The following is a 21,124-nucleotide window of genomic DNA, read 5'->3' as shown; positions in this document are numbered from 1 at the left end:
CTTCCCTCTGCTTGGAAAGCCTATGCTCGTAGTCCTCAGTGAGGTGCTTCTGCTGAGCTTCCTTCTCGGTCAGATGCAATTTGAACTGAGCCCTTTTGCCAACTCTTTCTCATGGTGGCTGCCTAACTCCAACAACTGCTTCCTGATGGGACCCTAAGGAGCCTGGGCAGGCAGGCAAGGAGTGGCTGGGAGGGGAGGGGTGATAGAGGTTGGCAAGGTGCCCCTCAATGTGAGTGACATTGAGTTGGCCACGCCCAACCAGTCACATGACCACCTGGCCATGCCCATTCAGCCGGTCATTAGGTACATCATATTAGTGGTCCGTGGGATTTAAAATTATGAATTTAGTGGTCCCTGAGGTCTGAAAGGTTGGTGACACCTGTTATAAAGAAGTTTCACCAGTACTGTCAATCATTTCCTGACTCTCCATTGCTAACATGGCTGTTTTTGGCCCAGGAATGTAGTTTTGGCTAGAATTAGAGCTCCGACTAGGTTAAACGTGTTATGGGAATCAGTGTTTTTTCCCCCTTCTGTCTTTCTCCCTTTTATTAATTTGTTTTTGCTGCAAGAGGTTAACACAATTTTGCAATTTGCCTTGAAACAATGCTTGACATTTATAGGGAAGGAAGATGGCACGGTCTTGTCTCTAGAGGGGAGTAATGCCCTTTGATGCGGTGATGCTCCCATTTGTTTGCCATGGTACAATGTAGGTTGCCTTGGAGATCTTGGAAAGAAATTAGAGTATGCAGCTCGCCTTCCAGCTAGGTCAGTAAAACTCTAGGTTTTGTTGGTAGCCTCAGATTGCAACCTACAGATTCAATCAGCTATTCCTCTCTGCCAGGGATGGTTAACCTTTTAGGCACCAAGTGCCAAAACTGGAGTGCGTACGCCGGAGCCCGGAAGTGCAGTTGGTGACAGCACGCGTGCCCCGTCGAGTATGTGTGCCTATGCTTCGCCATCATTGCACTATGCCATCTCCCAAATGATGCCATTCCTGCAAAAATAGGAATGTGGGCAAAGAGTTGGATTCTGCAATCAGGATATAATTTCTCAGGATAACTGAGAAAGGCTGAGACAGAAAGGAGAGACTTGCCTATGATTAACCAAAATGGGAGTTTACTCAGTGAATTCAGTTTTGAGAAGATTGCTGGGCCACAGTCTAACCCCACGGGCTGGCTGGGTTCACCTCAGGCTAAAATGTGGTTGACTTGTCTATGGCAGGGGGATTCTGGGAGTTGAAGTCCACGTGCCTTAAACTTGCCAAGCTTGGGAACCCTGCCTGATCTACGGGAAGGATCGTAAGGATTCCAATTGCAATGAAGAAGCAGGGTGCTGCTTAACCCATTTTTCAGAAGTTAAAGGTGTAAATATTCCTTGAATTGTTGATTAGTTGCAGCTCTAATACTCCTGTAAAAAGGTAAAGGTTCCCCTCGCACATATGTTCCCGACTCTAGGGGGCGGTGCTCATCTCCGTTTCAAAGCCCAAGAGCCAGTGCTGTTGCATTCCATCCATCTCCCTCCCAGTAGGTGAAAGTAAGCGGTGGGTTTCATATATTGTTACCAGTGGTTCGTCCTGGGCACGCCCGCTCAATTCACATGCATGCATGCCCCTTCCATACATGCGCCCAGCCTCAAAAACATGCCTAAATAGGACTACATAGAGGTGGGGCAAGTGGGCAGGCCCACCCGTGATTTCCGCTACAGGTTCGGGCGAACCGGTCCAAACTGTCTAAATACCACCTCTGGTGAAAGTGTTAGTCAGTCTTGCTATAAAGGGTCCTTAGATGAATGGTCGTAGAGTGAGGACCTCCTGTAGTTTAATGTATACAATTTACAACTGTCCCTTCAGCGTCCAATAGCCATTTCTTTTTAATTTGTCGGCACATGCGTTCCTCTCTACGATGTTTTCTTTTGTGGAAATAAAGTAAGAAGCCTTTTTAAAATATTCCAGTGGTGCCTTTTGTGTGCTTTAAAAAAAAAAAACTCAGTGAAGTGTAAGATGCTATTCACAAAACCTGAGCCTGTGAAATTGTGCATGCATAAGTAATTAGAAAATTATGTCTCGCACATATGCAATATTTATTTACCGTATTTTTTGGATTATAAGATGCACCGGTGTATAAGACACACCAAGATTTCGAAAAGGTAAGTAAGAAAAAAAAAGTTTTTGTATTCCCTGGCCCCTAGGAGCCCTCTGCAGGCTTCAGCAGGGCTGAAACAAGGCAAAAATGCTCCCATTTCTGCCTTGCCCCAGTCCTGCTGAAGCCTGCAGAGGGCTGCTGGGGGCTGAGGGAAGACAAATAAGTCCACGTTTTTGCAAAAAAAAACAACCCAGCCCATTTCAGGAGGCCAACAATGGCTGTATTTCAGTGTATAAGACACACCAACATTTCCACACTCTTTTAGGGGGGAAAGGGTGCGTCTTATACTCCGAAAAATATGGTAACTTCGCTTTATTGAACATCTCACGGTGATGACTCTATACAGTCCTTTGATGTACTACAGTTCATTAGTGACAATTCGAAGTTACAACAGCACTGAAAAAAGTGACTCCTGGCCTTTTTTCACTCTTATGACCGTTGTAGCATCTCCATGGTCATGTGATCAAAATTCGGACTCTTGCCAAGTGATTGATATGTATGACAGTTGCAGTAGCCTGTCATGTGGCCATTTTTTGTGACCTTCTGACAAGCAAAGTCAATGGGGATTCGCTTAACAACCCCCTTACTGATTTAACAACTGCAGTGATTCACTTAACAAACGCGACAAGAAAAATCGTAAAATGGGACAAAACTCACTTAACAGATTTGTCAATTCTGGGCTCCCTTGTGGTCATAGGTCAAGGACTAACTTTATCTTTGTTACATAAAAGCTGGAGAGAATCTTGAAAGGAAATTCATACATTTGCCTCAATATGTATGGCAAGGAATCGAGATGAGAATAAAATAAGACAACTATATAATATAAAATAAGACAAAAGCACACCAAGACAACTAGACACAAGGACAGTTTTTTCCCCAAATGCCATCACTCTGCTAAACAAATAATTCCCTCAACACTGTCAAACTATTCACTAAGGCTGCATTACTATTACTATTAGTCTTCTCATCGTTCCTATCACCCACCTCCTCTTACTTATGATTGCAGGATGGTAACTTTGTTGCTTGTATCCTTACGATTTATACTGATATTGTTTCCTGATTGCTTATTTGTACCCTATGACTATCATTAAGTGTTGTATCTTATGGTTCTTGATAAATGCATCTTTTCTTTTTATCTACCTGAGAGCATCTGCACCAAAGACAAATTCCTTGTGTGTCCAATCACACTTGGCCAGTAAATTATTCTGTTCTATTCTATTCTATTCTATTTTATTCTTCTATTCCTATTTTTATTTCTATTCTATATTTCTATTCTATTTCTGTTCTGTTCTGTTTTTATTCTATTCTATATTTTCTTTTCTATTCCTATTCTATTCTATTCTGCTATCTTGGAAAGAGTTAGCACCTTTGCTGGAAAGGTCTTTTCATATTTTTAGATTATGGTTGAATGTTTCTAGGAGAATACTTCATGTAAGTGTACCCCAAAAGTGTACATGTCTTTTTAAATATGGCCAATAAACAAACAAGAAGGAACTTGGTGGCTCAGTAGCTTGTCGACCAGAAGCTCAGCACTTCAGCGGTTCGAATCCCTAGCACTGCATAATGGAGTGAGCTCCCCTTACTTGTCCCAGCTTCTGCCAACCTAGCAGTTTGAAAGCATGTAAAAATGCAAGTTGAAAAATAGGAACATTTGGTGGGAAGGTAACAGCGTTCTGTGCGCCTTAGGTGTTGAGTCATGCTGTCCACATGACCACGGATATGTCTTTGGACAGCGCTGGCTCTTCAGCTTTGAAATGGAGATGAGCACCGCCCCCTAGAGTCGGGAACGACTAGCAGATCTGTGCGAGGGGAACCTTTACTTTTTAATAAATAAACAACAGTGGGTTCAAAAAAGGAAGCAATGTTGTAAAACAACATCTGACTAGATATCCATGCAGTAGTTCCCTACGATCTGAAATTGTGCTGTTAAGAAAGAAATTTCCAATAAAGTCCTGGAACAAACAGATTTTGAAGAAATCTGGTTTGTTTGGTTGCCCTTTCTTAACACTTCGTTTTTGCCTAAATTTTGCTCTAGGTTTCCTGGAGATGCAAACTGGTTAAAATAGAACTGGAAGGGACCTTGGAGGTCTTCTAGTCCAGCCCCCTGCTCAAGCAGGAAACCCTATATACCATTTCAAACAAATGACTGTCCAGTCTCTTCTTAAAAACCTCCCATGAAGAAGCAGCCACAACTTCTGAAAACAAGTTGTTCCACTGATTGTCCTCACTCTTAAGAAGTTTCTCCTTAATTCCAGGTTGCTTCTCTCCTTGATTAGTTTCCATCCACTGTTTCCATTCCATCCATTAGTTTCCATCCATTGACTGGTGGTGTTCTGTAGTCTGATTGCCATGTAAAATCAAGCAACCAGTGGCTAAGATCTTTAAAAATCAACATTTCCCCCCCCCTCTCTGAAAATCCTTTCATATCATCTGTGATGTATTACACATCAAAGCTTGGGAAAGTGATGCTCTTCTGCTAATATGCAAAATGAAACACAGCCAAGTTGGCTGTTTGCAGTTGCGAGGTATTTGTAACGGAGAAACCGAGAAACTGTTACTAGGAATCTGATGCTAGCTTAAAACACTTCTGCTGACTGAGAGTTTCACTTCTTTTTCTCCCCAAGCACTCTAATCCACTCTGGTACCCTGAAAACATGGCTCAGGAAAATGCGCGCACCTGGCTAATAATATATCTGCCGTAATTAATTATAATCATACACTAATTTTTCTTCTGAATTTTTTTCATTAGCTACTATACAGTGATTTTTAGTACTGTACTAGCTGATAATCTGGCATTGCCCGGGTATTTATTTATCCTAATTCTTTATTAGACAGGAAAATCCGTAATGTTGTTAAAAATGTGTGGACCAAACATAATTTCTAATGCTGGATTTTTCCCCTTTGTGGAGTCCTGTGAAGCTGTTACCATGGCAACTCCACTGTGCTGTACAGTAGAATCCATTTTACAGCAGCACGGTAGAAGCCATTTTAAGGCACAACAGGCTGTATCTTAACCAAACACCCCTCCCCCCCATGGGTGTATTACTCCCACAGTTTTTGTTTCCAGAGAGTAAATAATCTGTGTAGCAAGTTTCATTAAAATTGCTTGAGGCGTTCCAGGGTTATGCTTGAACACACACACACACACACACACACACACACACACACACACACACACACACACAGCCATTTTTATATATATAGAAGATAATGATATGCAAAAACTTTAGTGCAATGCATTGTGTTTGTTTTTATTTTGACTTTTAAAGTATGTAATATTGAAACATTTGAATTGAAAACTTTAAAAGAATCGCTAATATGCATTTGAAAGGCAGCAGTGATCTCATCATACGTTTTGACCAGTCATGCCATTTAAAGACATATGAATTGAGAAGTAAATGCCTTCTGGCAATGACTGTTCAATTTGTTTTCCCCTTGGCTTATAGTTAACTTGCTTTTTACCTTTTGCTGATGGGCTGATGATTACACATAAATAGGAAGTGGGATAAACGTAAGAATTGTGCATTTCTTGGTATCTTTTTTTAGAATGATAATTGAAATTCTAGGAAGGGAGAACAGACTGACCGTTAAATTCTGTCTATTTTAAAAACGATCAGCAGGGCTTACGCAAATACGATTGCTTTGGCTTTTATTAATTCTTACTAAATGATATACAGGTAGTCCTCGACTTATGACAATTTGTTTAGTGATCATTCAAAGTTATGACGGCACTGAAAAAGGGACTTATGACCAGTTTTCACACTTCACTACCGTTGTAGCATCCCCGTGGTCATGGGATCAAAATTCAGATGCTTGGCAACTGACTCATATTTATGACGGTTGCAGTGCCCCAGGGGTCTGTGATCTCCTTTTGCGACCTCCTGACAAGCGAAGTCAATGGGGAAGCCAGTTTCACTTAACAACCGGGTTGATAATTTATCAGCTGCAGTGATTCACTTAACAACTGGCAAGAAAGGTCGTAAAAGGAGGAAAACCTCACTTTTAGAAATGTCTCACGTAACAACAGAAAATTTGTGCTCAGCTATCATAAATCAAGGACTATGCGTATTTACAAATTGCTTGGAGTGCATAATTGTAAATTCATTCAGCTGAGAAACACATTGAACTGGATCACTGTTATTAGTTTAACCTTTATACAAAGGAGACTATAAACTCATCATTTTAATTTTTATGAATTCATAAATCTCTCTAAAGTCCCTCTCTGTTCCCTCTGATAAGTGTCAACTGAAGCATCTGAGGGGGAGGGCAGAATCTGTAAATCACAGCTGATGTGGTAGAATGCAATTACAGCCCTTTGTTTGGAAATTATTCTAAACTAGCCAATAACCTGGGGTTGCCTGGATATTTATTTATAGGGGGGGGGGGGGAAATGTCTGGATCAAACGTAATTTCTAATGTTGGATTTTCTCCCTTACCCTTGTGGAGTACTGTGAAGCTGTTACATGGCAACTCCACTGTGCTTTACAGTAGAAGCCATTTTACGGCAGTACAGCAGAAGTCATTTTAAGGCACAACAGGCTGTATCCTAACAGAACACACACCCTGAGGGGTGTTAGGGGTGTCTTACTCCACAGTATTTGTTTCCAGAGAGTAAGTCATCTGTGTACCACGTTTGGTTGAAATTGCTTGAGGCATTCCAGAGTTATGCTGGAACAAACATATACACACACACACACACACACACATACACACACACACAGAGCCATTTTTATAGATAGAATTAGGATAGGATAGGGTAGAGTAGAATAGAATAGAATAAAAGAAGGTGGTTTAAAATAGAATAATCAAATGGGATAGATTTTTCTAACCATAGCTGAAATGTTTAAGATCACAGTGCAGGCACTGAAAACTATTAACAAATTAATATGTATGTACCTAAAATAAACATTCTAAAAGCTATGGGATACATTGTTGCTGCATGTGTTACTATTTGATTGTTCATGTTTTACATAAAATGTATTTTATATTGAACATAATGCATATATAAATTTTACATACTATTTGAATATGATTAGTATTTTAAATAAGAGCTTCCTAGTCATCTGGGAAGAAAAGCGAATTGCGCTATAAAATTAATCTGATGAATATATTCCCACACCTGCATTCGTCCACGCACATTTATAGTATCATCTACATGCTGCTAAAACTCTTGGGTCTGCAATGTCTAAACTGCAAAACAAGGAATCCTAGAATAATTTTTTTTTCAACCAAGGGATCTCAAATGGGCTGACTTCCAGAATGCACCCAGAATCTGGGATCCAGGATTCTAGTGTACAGATAATCCTCAAATTACGACCATAATTGAGCCCAAAATATCTGTTGCTAAGTGAGATATTTGTTAAGTGAGTTTTGCTCCATTTTAGGACCTTTTTTGCCAGTGTTGTTAAGTTAATCGCTGCAGTGGTTAAGTTAGCAACACAGTTATTAATTGAATCTGGTTTCGCCATTGATTTTGCTTCTCAGAAGGTCGCAAAAGGGGATCAGATGACTCTGGGATACGGCAGCCATCACAAATATGAGTCGGTTGCCAAGCGGCAGAATTTTGATCATGTGACCGTGGGGATGCTGTGATGGTTGTAAGTGTGAAAAACAGTCATAAGTCACTTTTTCCAGTGCCGTTGTAACTTTGAATGGACACTAAGTGGACTGTTCTAAGTCGAGGATTATCTGTCATTGAAATTTGGCCAATTTTAAGTGTCATTTTTGGACCTGAAATTGTTCATAAAACATCATAAAACATTTGATGAAATAATGCAAAATATGCATTAAAACATTTCCAGTTGTCAGTTTTTGATGTTTGTGCTATACAGTTCAGCACGAGCTACTTTCAAAACAGCTACCTCTCTGGATTTTTCAGAACTTTTCAAGTACCTTAGAAGCTCTGCTCTTGTTGTAAAGGCACTGAGAAATCTGGTTAAGGAAGCATCTCTCAAACAAGGAGCCACTAGGTCCCACATTATGTAGTATGTGATATAATGAATTTTGAAAATATAACCAGAAAAAAAATACACTTGGAAAATGTTCCTGCAATTGATGCAGGTTTAATGAGAAGTTAAATTCAATTTACATTCAATTAGACTGACTCCTCAAACATAAAATGAAACGGTTTTCACAATCCCCTCCCTTCAAATTAGTTCATCCACTTACTCAGCAAAAACATTTTGACAATTCCGAAAAAGTGGAGAGATCAAACAAAGTTATTCCCCCCAGAACATCATAACTTCCTTCTCCATAGATTAAATAGTTAATTTTAATAGAAGTACTGCTTTAAGATGCATCTTGGAAGAGTTTGCTTTCACCACAAATTTTAGAGAGATAAAAAATATCCTAGTGGCTGATCAGTAGAAGGCATGGGGGAAATGAAATATCCACATTCAGCTACTGTTTGACAACAGATAAAATTATTTCACTTCCTGCTACTTTTGCATCATTAGCTGATTAGGATTGCTTTCACATCTCCTTCAAACTTATATCACATTTATTTATTTATTGAATTATTGCTGTTTCTGGCTTTCATTTTTTTATTTTCATTTTTATTTTGGCTCTGATGCAACTGATTTGAATCCCCCCAACATTTACTTATGCATTTCTCCATACAAAACTGATCTTGTCCAAGTGCTAAGCCACAGCAGGTAAAAGCAGAAACCAAGAGAAATAGTAGACTTTTTATGCTTGCTTTTGAGCAATGTAAAGGCTGTGAATGCAACTAATTTGTAATGAAAGATATCTTTTTATATCTTATTGTTATGTGTACTCTGTATAGGAAATTAAATGGAATATAAACAGATAAGACTATCTGTGTCCTTCTCTATTTTACAGTAGGTGGGTACTTACAAAAGAAACGATTAAAAACTCTGATTCATACCTTCAGCCATTTGCATCTCTGTTTTAAAATAATATGCATGGAGCATTACTCATGAATGTTTTGTTCAGCTCATTTTGTATTTCTCAGGTCCAGGCCTTTAAGTAAGTTAGAATAAAGACAATATATTAAAAAAAAAACTAATGTTATGAGAAGGCAACATATTTTGTTGTTGTTATTTCTTCCATTCCAGCCTTTACCTCCACTATAAAACCTTTTTTTTTCTTTTTGTATTTTATCTCTCCTTGGTCTAAATTCACATGTGGTGTCCTTGTAAAACCTCATAGCTGATAACAAAGAGCTTCTTAAAGTGATTCCAGAATAGGGAAAAAATTACAGCATTATTCTTTTCTATGCCATATGTAAAAAAAAAATATCTCTCTGTCAGTAATAAATAACCACATGAGAGCCGTGCTAAATATTTTTGCCCAACCAATGAGCTGCCTACATTCAGACATGCATGCACAGTGACACACATTTGAAGTTGGCACCTGCTTGAATTTCCTGTCTTTTATTCCATTGCCAGTGTTCAGTAGGGAATGCCACAAACAGGCCAGATGCTTTCAAGCCATCCATCAATATTTGCAAGTCAAGGACAAATGAGGTTTTAGGATGGTGTGTTACAGAGTCACCAACTGGTGGTCTGCGAGAAAATTCTGGTGGTCCGCAGAAAAATTATTTGCCATTTTTTATATTGCACTAAATCAGGTGTCCTCAAACTACGGCCCCTGGGATGGATACGTGCAATGAATGCTTGTGTTGCTGCAGAGTGTCTTCCCCTTCGGGGTCTTTTTATGCGGGTCGGAGGGGGGCATAAATTCTGACTTGGGGTCTGCTTCAGCCTCCTGGGCTTTGGGCAAAAGCTGGAGGGAAGTGCTGCTGGTGGCGAAGAGCTGGAGGGCCTTGTTCCAGTGGGACTGCATCATGGCCTGGAACTGGCTGACCATCCCAGCCTGCTGAGCCTCCAAGCGCTGGTACCTGGCCTTGCACTCCCGCAGGTCTTCCCTCTGCTTGGAAAGCCTATGCTCCTAGTCCTCAGTGAGGTGCTTCTGCTGAGCCTCCTTCTCGGTCAGATGCAATTTGAACTGAGCTGTTTTGCCAACTCTTTCTCCTGGTGGCTGCCTAACTCCAACAACTGCTTCCTATTGGGGGTCTAAGGAGCCCGGGTGAGCAGGCGAGAAATGGCGAGTAGAGGCTGGTGAGGCGTCCCTCAACATGAGTGACATTGAGTTGGCCATGCCCACTCAGTCACATGACCACCTAGCCATGCACGCCCACCCAGTCAATAGGCATATCATATTAGTGGTCCACGGGATTTAAAATTATTAATTTAGTGGTCCCTGAGGTCCGAAAGATTGGTGACCCATGGACTGTTAAATTCTATATCTAGATGAAATCTGCAACTTGATTCATGCCAAGGTAGACACCAGAACGAGCTTCCAAGCCACTACAAATAATTGTTCCACTGTAATCCCTCTAGCCAGACTTCCCCTGGAGTTCTGTTTTCAAACCCTGATTGCCACTCTTTTCAACAAGATACGTTAGGCAGTAAGTTGGGCAGGGAAGGCAGTAGAATCAGTCAAAATATGGAAAATGAGTGTTCTGAAAAAACTTTGAAGGAATTGAATCAATCTAGCTGTAAGGGACGCAGTGGCTCAGTGGCTAAGACACTAAGCTTGTTGATTAAAAAGGTTGGCAATTCGGTGGTTCAAATCCCTAGTACCGCGTAACTGAGTGAGCTCCTCTTGCTTGTCCCAGCTTCTGCCAACAGTTCAAAAGCACATTAAAAATGCAAGTAGAAAAATGGGGATCACCTTTGGTGGGAAGGTAACAGCATTCCGTGCCCCTTTGGCATTTAGTCATGCCGGCCACATGACCAGAGAAATGTCTTCGGACAGCACTGGCTCTTCGGCTTTGAAACAGAGATGAGCACCACCCCCTAGAATCGGGAATGACTAGCACGCTTGTGTGAGGGGAACTTTTACCTTAGCTGTAAGAAGAGTGGAGTAAGACGGCACAGCACTCTTTAAATCGCATTGGTCTTGCTAAAGTGTGAATCTCAAAACCCCAGAAAGCAATAATAATACTTGATTATTTACAACTAGTTGTTGTTATATTAAAAAGCTATAAATTTCCCTGATTTGTTCTTTTAGGGAACATATTTAAATTACTCAAGAATTAAGCTGGAACTATATTGCTATAACTTAACCTTATGTTTCAAAATTCACCTGTGATGTCCAAAATTTCCTTCTATCCAATTTCTGTACTGCCGTAAAATGACACAAAAAGTGGCATCTCCTTGTTCATTTGCTCCTTCCCTGCACAAAATACTTTTGAGATGTAATGGATGCTGTTTGGAAACATGCAGAGCTCTTAGTTGTTTGATACCTCATATTTACTCAGAGTCCATAGGAGCAGATCTGTTATCAGAAAAGTGGTGTAGGATCAAAAACATTCAATTGAATTCAGGAATAAAGAAATTCAAAGCAAAAGTAAGATTGTACATCTCCTTAAAGGTCTCATTCCATACCTTCTTCGGAGGTATTTGTGCATTCAGTTGCTGTCTCAGTTAAAAGAAAGCTATTTATCATTTTGCAGTCCCAAATTTTCCAAGGGCAAGCCAACCATCTAAAACAGGTTTGTCCAACCCACAGCATATGGGCCACATGGACACCTAGTCTTGTGGCCCCACATTAATAAAAAAATATTAAATAAAGGAAGTTTAATATATACATTAATTATAGTGCCATGTTTTCCCCAAAATAAGACAGTCTTATTTTCTTTTGACCCCCAAAATAAGCACTTGGTTTTATTTTTTTGGGAGGTCTTATTATTTTTGAGATGCAGGAGGCAGCGAGCATGGTCACCTCATAGCTGCTGTGTTGCAATATTTTTGGGGAGGGCTTATTTTCAGGGAAACAGGGTATATATTTGATATGTGGCCCAAGACAATCCCTCTTCACTTAGTGCAGTCCAGGCAAGCCAAAAGGTTGGACAACTGCGATTTATTATAGAGTGATAGTCCACAAAAACCATCTTGCCTTCTCTAGAAATGCTAAATTCTACCGGTATCTAATCAACCCCTCTAAGGGGTTGCTTTTAATTTTACTACGGTAAGAGACCCAAGTCTCTGTAGGACCGATAAGCAATCCTGCAATAATAAGATTCAAGGAAAGGAAAGGGAAGGGATGGGATAGACTAGAAATAGGAATGGGAATAGGAATAGGAATAGAATAGAATCCTTTATTGGCTATGTGTGATTGGACACACAAGGAATTTGTCTTTGGTGCATAAGCTCTCAATGGACATAAAGAGAATAAAATACATTCATCAAGAATCAAAAGATACAACACTTAGTGATAGTCAAGGTTACTAATAAATAGTACTAGGAAACAAATAAAAACAATATAAATTGTTGCTTGTAAAGATACAAGCAACATGGTTAGTCATAAGTGGGCAGCGATAGATACTAGGAAGGAAGAGAGGAATAATAGTAACACATTCCTAATAAATTTTTGATTTACTAATTTAGTGTTTTGGGAATTATATGCATTATTTCAAAAAGCTACAATGTTTTATGCATTGAATGGCTTGCCTTATGCTGGACAAACTGGATGATGCTTGGGGGTACAACTCTGATGACAACTATCACCGCATCTGGGAGAGGTAAATTAAAATGAAATAAAATAAACCCGGCCCTGCCGGCCAATTACTTTCCGCCTGCCAAGGCCCCCCACCCACCCATTGACTGGCCACTAAGACGCAAGCAAGCGAGCAGCGAAGACCCCCGCCCGCCCCCATTTGGTCAAGGCCTCAAGAACCGGGGGGGAGATAAACTACAATTCCCAAGAAGCCCCGGGGCGCGTAATTCGGCGCCGGCCAATGGGAGCGTGCCTTTTTTCCCCGGCGCCGCCTGTGCGTGGAGCTTTTGTGTGCGTGAAGGGAAAGAGAGGAGGCGGAGGGAGCGGGAACGAGCAGGGCCGAAGACCGGGACGCCGAGGACGAGCGGAGCGCCAGCGCCCCCTTCCTTTCCCCCCGACTCGGTGCCGCCCCCCTTCCCGCGCCCTCGGCGGCTCTCTCACTCGCTCTCTCGAGGCCCTGCGGCTCCCTCGGCCGCCCGGGGACGGCGGCGACCCGGAGGGGAAGCGGCGTTGGGGGGAGGGGGGCGAAGGGAGGAAAAGGAAAAAAAAAGAGGCGGGAACCGAAGCCGGAGAAGCGGGAAGCTCTCAGAAATTGAGGCCGGGGATCGAACGCGGCCTATCGCGGGGCTCGGCCCCTCCCGGGCCGGTCTGGCTCGGGGCTTCCCCGGCGCGACTCCTGCGGTTTGTCTCTCGGCGACGAGCGGTCGGATACGGCGGGGGGAGTTAGAATGGAACTGACTGAAGGTGAGGAGGGAGAGAGGGAGGGGGCGGGGCTTGGGGAGGAGGGGGCGGAACCAGAACCCTGGCTAGCCAGGCGGGCACTGCTAACAATACAGCTCAAGTTGCTAGTCCTCAAGTAGTCCTCTTTGCAAGTGAATAGAATAGAACAGAGTTGGAAGGGACCTTGGAGGTCTTCAAGTCCAACCCCCTGCATAGGCAGGAAACCCTACACCACTTCAGACAAATGGCTATCCAACAGCTTCTTAAAGACTTCCAGTGTTGGGGCATTCACAACTTCTGGAGGCAAGCTGTTCCACTGATTAATTGTTCTAACTGTCAGGAAATTTCTCCTTAGTTCTATGTTGCTTCTCTCCTTGTTTAGTGTCCACCCATTGCTTCTTGTTTCAATGTGCTGGACGGATGCTTAGTTTGGAAGGGAAAAAAATCCCGTGTTTTTCTTTGGATATAATAAGTTGCAAGTGTCTCTTGGAATTTTTGAAATTGCAGATCTGGAAGGGATGCCAGGCTTAGAAATTTGGGCTTTTTCTCCCCTTTCTTCCATCCCCCCTTCCCCCCCTTTGCATTGGCCCCTTTTCCTTTTCTTTTCAACAGCAACAAAATAATAATAATAACTTGGTTGCTGAAAAGGAGGAAGCTTGTGCAACTTGCTACGCTGTATAAGTATCCTATGTTAGAGGTACCATTTATAAGTGGTGTGTTTATATTGCATTTATACAATGTTTCAGTGTGTATCCATTAGAATAGAATAGGAGATGGAATAGAATAGAATAGGAGATGGAATAGAATAGAATAGGAGATAGAATATAATAGAAGATGGAATAGAATAGAAATAGAATAGAATATTATTGGCCAAGTGTGATGGGACACACAAGAAATTTGTCTGGTGCAAATCACAGTGTTTCAAAGTATCCATTTATGTCAACAATGCCTAATAAGTAAGTAACATTTGGTAATGGACTGGGTGATGTGAAGTCAAGAGTCCTGGGAAACATCAGCTCCAATATTCTTGTTTATCTAGCAATCTCAGCTTGTCTAAATCTATCTTCTTGGCAACGGTGTAAAAATTAAATGGAAAGAAATAGATCTATGATATTTTGAGTTTTTTAGAGGCAGGGTAACACACAAGCATGACAGATGATCCCTATAACATGACATTCGTACCTGGGTACTGGATGAAAGGGTAGATTACCTGAAATCAATTATGATTTTAAATTTGGAGTTGGGTTTCTTGGGTTCAGCCTCCTCCATCCTGCTGCCTTTCAGATGCATTAAATTGCAGCCCCTATTATGACCAGAAGAATAGTTGTGTGCTAGAATGTGAAGAGGATGTAATCGAACTCCTCCACATCCTGGAGGATTAATTTGGGAGAAAGGCGAGCTGGGTGGTTATGGTGGAAGGATGGCTTTTTGAGAAAGATTTTGAGAAGCACCGTCATTGGTGTGTTTGGTTGCTGGTGAGCAAAAGCACTCACCTGTAATAAGCAATTTAAAATATTCAGGTATTAAAATGTTAAACGTTACTCCACTACAGCTCAATCCCTGCTAATTCCTGGTTAAGTTGTGGTGGGAAGAGGAATAGGGAATATATATCTATTTCTGTCTGTCTGTCTGTCTGTTAGAGAACTAGTGATATGATAGTGAAATGAGACACAATAAAGAGGAAGAGATTAGTGTGCAGAAATGGGCATCAAACTTTTTCAAACTGAAGAGGATATGCTGGGTAAGATTAAGTGAAATTGTTAAGAATTCTGAAGGAAAGCACAGGCTCCATTGATCATTGTGATGGAAGTCACTGTAGCAGTCATCTACTCCAAACACAGGGTAGGATCTACTAAAAACCTTTCCTGAGAGAACCACCCAGCCTCTGAAGACTTCTTGTCAAAAAAAATCAAGTGAGCCATCAGATTCGGATCAATTAGCAGTGGAGGGTTATAGTCAGCATATGAACTTGATTCAAAGCAGGGCTGCTGAAATCATTTTAAATGGTTTCTCTATTTTAAACTTCAACCCTGATAGTTTAAGGAATGAAAGAGATCGCTTATGGAAAAGTGTGTGTGTGTGTGTGTAGTGGAATGAGTGACATTACGAAGGAATCTGTGATGTTGTGTGATCTGTACATTGGTAACCATCATAGAAGAAGCATGTGTGAGAGCAGAAAGAGAGAGAGAGAAAGAGAGAATCTGTGCTGAAGAGGTGTGAAGTCTGAACTGTGGATTTTGAATGGATTACACAGCCCGGTGTTAATTGCTCTTGCGTGACATTTTGCGTGGGAAGGCATGAAGAAGAGTCATGAGACAGCGACATTCTTGGAGTTGGGAAGTCTTAGGCTGACCTGGTAATGAAACAGCCTTTTGTGTATGTGTGCTTGCAGTGTTCTACAGATATCAATATGCACAAACATCGGGGGGGGGAGGGGTGTTGAACTTAGAATTTAAAATATTCTCTTTGGGGTGGGGTGGGGGGAGCATCTCTGGCTCTCTCGGAAAACGGGAGAAGGATAATTGTGGAGAGACTAGATAATAGTTTTGTGTGATGGAGGAGGAAGAGGAGGGCCACTTAGATTTAAAGGGGCAGAGGCAGCCATGTTTGCTGCCAGATACTGCAGTGTAAATCTCTTCCCTACTCCACCCCCCAGCCTGCCTTCCAAAAGAAACCAGCCCTGTTTTGGGTTAACAAATGGGGTTCAGTTCTTTCTCCGGGATTCTTACTCCCTGCTTACCATTACACTGTTTTAGATTTATCATAAATAAACCGGGGAAGCGACATCTTTCTTCCCTTCTTTTCTGCAGCCGGGACTGCCAGAGACTGCGGTGCAGGAATTAACCCTTTTCAGTACAAATCTGCAGCAGGGTTATTCTGATTTTCTTTTTTCCCCCCTCTCCATTTTCATGAAGAATTAAACAGAAATAGGTAGAAGGGCTGCCTCTCTCATACATGGCAAAAGGAGCCGAAATGTCTTCTACAATTTCTCTAAGTAAACAAGGAAATTGCATTCCCCACAGCTACTGACAAAAGGCACACTTGTTTCTTGTGCACAGCTAGCTAAAACTTATTTATGTTTTAAATTTAATACTGGCAAGGATTTTCTCTGAGGCATATCCATCCTTGTCTGTTTTATGTTGATAGTGATCATTTTAATCTATTTTAATCATCACTGAATTGGGCAAGTGGTGTTCTTTGCATTTCCTGTACATCAGACAACAGAGATGTGAGACAAATTGCTGTTCAGGTATCTAATTAGTGAGAAGTAGGTATATTTGTATAATGTTTGAAAGTATTTTTCAGTTTCCTAGTGCAGTAGGGAAAAGCTCCATATACTGAATATATCTTTACTATCTTTGATATGCTAATTCTGTTTCTCCTGTATTAATATGATGTTTGGACAATTGGAGCATTATGTGTGAATATCTTGTAAATAAGGCACAACCTATTAGTAGGTTTGGATGTACTTTATATTGTTTGATCCTGTGTCGTTCGGTTTTTGAACCCAAATATATATATATATATTCCCAGTGGTTCTGTTTTTGCCTTTTAAAAACTTATCAGCTGATAAAATATTATTATTGCTGTTGATTGATTCAAGGATGTAGTTATCATAGTAGTATTTCATTAATATTTCAGAACATCCTCATGTTGGGCTCAGCAGTGTGTCTAGCAATGGAGCCATTCTTTCTGGTTTCTATTTTTCTTTAAGTGGGTCATAGTAAAAGATGATCAGTGGATGACAGAAGGTGTGCCTGAACAGCTTACAGCGATAATATTTGGTTTCTGTGACAGAATAAATGCTAATGAACATAATAAATATAAGCTGAGAAAAGGGGAATTTATATAGCAAAATGCTTTCCAGGAATAGTAATGCATTTTCTCCCCAAAATGAATTATTTGTTGTGACTTTAGTGCTACATGTATGTAAAGCTGAAAATGACTCATCACATTGTATGATGGTAAAAAAACTGGAGTACAGTTCTACAGTTTAAGGCAAACACTAGATTTCTGTATGATTGGAAAACATGACACATGAACAGATTGTGGTGTTGGAGCAAGAAATATCAGCCAAGTGAGATTGTATATTATTTTGTATTTAGCTTTCAAAGGCTAAAATCAGTTTGAGAAATAAGTGCTTTCTGATATTTTAAAAGCCAATAGCAAAGCAGTCTCAGGTGTGTGTGTGTTTGTGTGTGTGTAGTTTTTATTTACATATTTTAGTCTGATAAGAGGAAATTTGCCCAGGCTTTGTTGAATGAAGAATAAATGCATGTATAGGAGAAAAGTAGTTGGAATCCAGATTGTGTATGTGCAAGTGGGGTTATGATGTGGCAAGGCACATGTGGAAGGGGATGCCATTAAGTTCAACAGAATTTAAACCCTATTGCTTATTATTGAATGCTCAGCCATAAGATCTTCTCCCATAGCTGTTGCTGATTATTGCTATCTATATGTTATTAGTTCTCATCCTACTGTATATGAGTAACATTGTGAAAACAGAAAAGAGGAATGGTCCTTCTAGTGGGGGAGGGGGAAAGCCACTAAAAATCTGTAAAACCCCTCACAAATGGAACTCCCCTCCTACCCTAGAATCAAGTCTAAGGAAAGAGCCAAATGTCCAAGGTAGGACAGCAGGATATCAGAGTCATCCAAATATGGGCAAAGGAAGGCTTTAATTACCAAACGTATAAATTGAGTGGGAAGGGTGAAAGTTCCTATGTTGTACAGATCTCTAAATTAATAGTCCACAAATTGTTTTGAAGGCCTCCAAATTTTTTTAAAAAAACGTGTTTGCCAGGAAAAAAATTATAAGAGTGGTAGTGGACACATGTGCCTGTCTATTGTGTGCACCCTCACATTCATTTAAGAAGAAGAAGCATAGCTCAGGGGTCACCAAACTTAAACACTCAAAGAGCCACAAAGATCCTAACTGGAGGCCCACTGTTCAATTCTGGAGCCAATCGGAAGTCCGGTTCCCACACCATAGAGTCTCCTCCTAGCCCGGGCATCCTTTTTCCTCTACCTGTCCTAACCGAAAGCCCTATCAATTGTCGAATTGACTGGAAATCCGTTCCCTTGCCATAGAGTCTCCTCTTGGCGCACCCTATTTTCCCCCTCCCATAACCGGAAGCGCCTCTCAAAATTGTGGTGCGGACTGGCGACAGGGAGCCACAGCAGAGGGATGAAAGAACCACATGCGGCTTCAGAGCCACGGGTTGCTAACCCCGTGGTATAGCTAGAACTGTTCTGCACTGAAATATCACAGTTCCTTTAAAAAAATGAAGCAATTTTCCTGGCATCGATCCAACCCAACAACATCCCTTTATTTACTGGTGTTAAAAACAGAATTTTTAAACAAACACCACAAAGATTGCTCCTTGTTATCTTCCATCTCAGTAACAGAAATCCCCCCAAGTAATTGCTGGATGGCGCAGCCTTGGGAAAGTTCTCTTTCCTGTGGAGAAAAATCCTGAGCTATCTTGACCTTTGGCTTGATCCAACCCAGCTCTCCCTACGTGCTCGTGGCTGCCTCGCAGAGAACATCTGGGCTGCCTGATCTTTTTGGCCTTGAAGGCAAATGTGGAAACCTGAGGAAATGTCACCACAAAATGTCTGCTGTATTTGGCCTGTTACAACAGCAAAAAAAAACCACAGACCTTCCTCAGGAAGCTGTGAAGAGGGCAGAGGCTGACTTCAATCTATAGATACAGAATTATATTATAGGCAGCCCAGCAAAGCACCCATTTCACCAAAGGTAAATGGATAAAGATAAGAAACTCCTCCCTCTTGCACCTTTCTGAGGCTCGGGAGCCATTTCTTTCCATTCCCAAATCTGTATTGCTTCTCCAAGCACAGTTTACATTAGAAGGTAAGTATTGTTTTGATACTGTTGTTGTACTTTACTTGAAGCATGTTGTTGTTGTTAGAACGAAGGCCGCACTACAACCTAAGAACTTTTCAAACCACACTGTTTATAGAAGAGTTAAGATAGCAAGGAAAATAAACATACTTAACGTTTGGCTACATAGTGGGACGTAGTTACAGGATTAAAAATTCATCATCTTATTTTGTTACTGATATTCCTCCAATCAAAGTAAACATGAGTCTCTTTTTGTGTCTAGAAATGAACATAGATATATAACAGATTTGGAAGGGACCTTGGAGATAATACAATACAATAAAATAGCAGAGTTGGAAGGGACTTTGGAGGTCTTCTAGTCCAACCTCCTGCCTGGGCAGGGAACCCTATACTGTTTCAGACAAATGGCTATCCAACATCTTCTTAAAGACTTCCAGTGTTGAAGCATTCACAACTTCTGCAAGCAAGTTGTTCCACTGGTTAATTGTTCTAACTGTCAGGAAATTTCTCCTTAGTTCTAAGCTGCTTCTCTCCTTCATTAGTTTCCACCCATTGCTTCTTGTTCTGCCCTCAGGTGCCCTGGAGAATAGTTTGACTCCCTCTTCTTTGGGGCAACCCCTGAGATATTGGAACACTGCTATCATATCTCCCCTAGTCCTTCTTTTCATTAAACTAGACATACCCAGTTCCTGCAATTGTTCTTCATATGTTTTAGTCTCTAGTCCCCTAATCATCTTTGTTGCTCTTCTCTGCACTCTTTCTAGAGTCTCCACATCTTTGTGATGACCAAAACTGGACACAGTGTTGCAGGTGTGGCTTTACCAAGGCCTTATAAAGTAGTATTAACCCTTCATCTGATCTTGATTCTATTCCTCTGTTAATGCAGCCTAGGACTGTATTGGCTTTTTTGGCAGCTGCACCACATGGCTGGCTCATATTTAAGTGATTGCCCACTAAGACTCCAAGATCCCTCATTGCATCATCTCTTCTGTTATTTTCCCCAATTCCTGGTAAAACTGGAAGTTAAATGAATTGGTGCAGAAAGAAAAGATGTATAGAAATGATCAGGTCATGTTGTCAGAACAGGAGTATAAAGGGGTGTCATTTGCTAAAAGAATAATTTGCATATAGTCCAGGGGTGTCAAAATCAATTTAATTGAGGGCCACATCAGGATTGTGTTTGATCTCAGAGGGTCCGGGGGCGTGGCCATGGTGGGTGTGACACAGGACTCATGTTGGCCAAGAGATAAGGAAGTACTTCCCTGAGACCCTCCCTCATTCTCATTATAACCTTCCTTCCTTCCCTTCTCTTCATTCTTCTTCCTTCTCCTCTTTCCTTATATTTCCCTCCTTGCCCATCTTCCCTTCTTTTTCTTCATTGTTCCTCTTTCCCTTTCTCGTTTCCTGCCCCTCCTTGGATGGTCAAATGCAAAAGGGGAAACATTTCTCCTTTTGTTTTTAGTTTGTTTTGCTAGCCCTCTGCCAGCGAAAACTGAGCTCTATTTTCGCTGGCAGAGGCACCGCTCGTCGCTCCTTTGCTGGTTCCAGATCTCAGCACCCCACGGTAAATCGAGTTGATTTGAATCAAGCCTTTTTACTCAATGATTTAAATCGACTTGATTTAAATCAAATCCACCCTGAAAAATGCCTAAGGTTGTTTTGGGCCTGAAAGTTAATAAACACAGAGAAAAACCTAGGGAGGTGGGTGAAAGCAAACTTACTCAAGATTTCCCTTATGACTGCATTTTTGCTGATGCCCGTCTTTCTGTTTCCTCACATATTGACATAACTCCCTTATGAGTAAAGCAGAAGTACGCTGTCATTTTACTGAACATTTAGAAAATGCGCTACCAAAAAGAAAACTCTCGACATC

The 21,124-nt window shown here is 41.1% G+C and overlaps 1 protein-coding gene and 1 long non-coding RNA gene across 8 annotated transcripts in view; one reads left to right on the top strand and one right to left on the bottom strand.

Moving 5' to 3' along the window:
- The window catches only part of NSD3 (nuclear receptor binding SET domain protein 3), a 126,523-nt gene that overhangs the window by 2,289 nt on the left and 103,110 nt on the right, over positions 1-21,124 (top strand). Inside the window, exon 1 of one of the 7 annotated variants that reach the window (XM_087706157.1) lies at positions 12,978-13,409. The exons of 1 other annotated variant lie outside the window; for it this stretch is intronic. The gene's annotated coding sequence lies outside the window, so the exon portion shown is untranslated. Of the gene's footprint in view, positions 1-12,977; positions 13,410-15,633; positions 15,742-16,633; positions 16,654-21,124 lie in introns of those variants that run through there. 5 more of the 7 variants (XM_087706156.1, XM_087706155.1, XM_087706151.1 and 2 more) reach the window with 5 other exon arrangements.
- Positions 529-11,297, bottom strand: LOC148048940 (uncharacterized). Its single transcript, XR_015695365.1, has 2 exons — positions 11,253-11,297; positions 529-994 (listed from the first exon to the last, which is right to left on the bottom strand). It is a non-coding gene; the product is annotated as an uncharacterized LOC148048940 (long non-coding RNA).

Source organism: Thamnophis sirtalis, unplaced genomic scaffold, assembly GCF_051295495.1.
Source record: "Thamnophis sirtalis isolate CommonGarterSnake01/CBP01778 unplaced genomic scaffold, rThaSir2_p1.2 scaffold_2, whole genome shotgun sequence".
NCBI classification, from domain to species: domain Eukaryota; kingdom Metazoa; phylum Chordata; class Lepidosauria; order Squamata; family Natricidae; genus Thamnophis; species Thamnophis sirtalis.
This window is presented reverse-complemented; position numbering and strand designations above follow the sequence as displayed.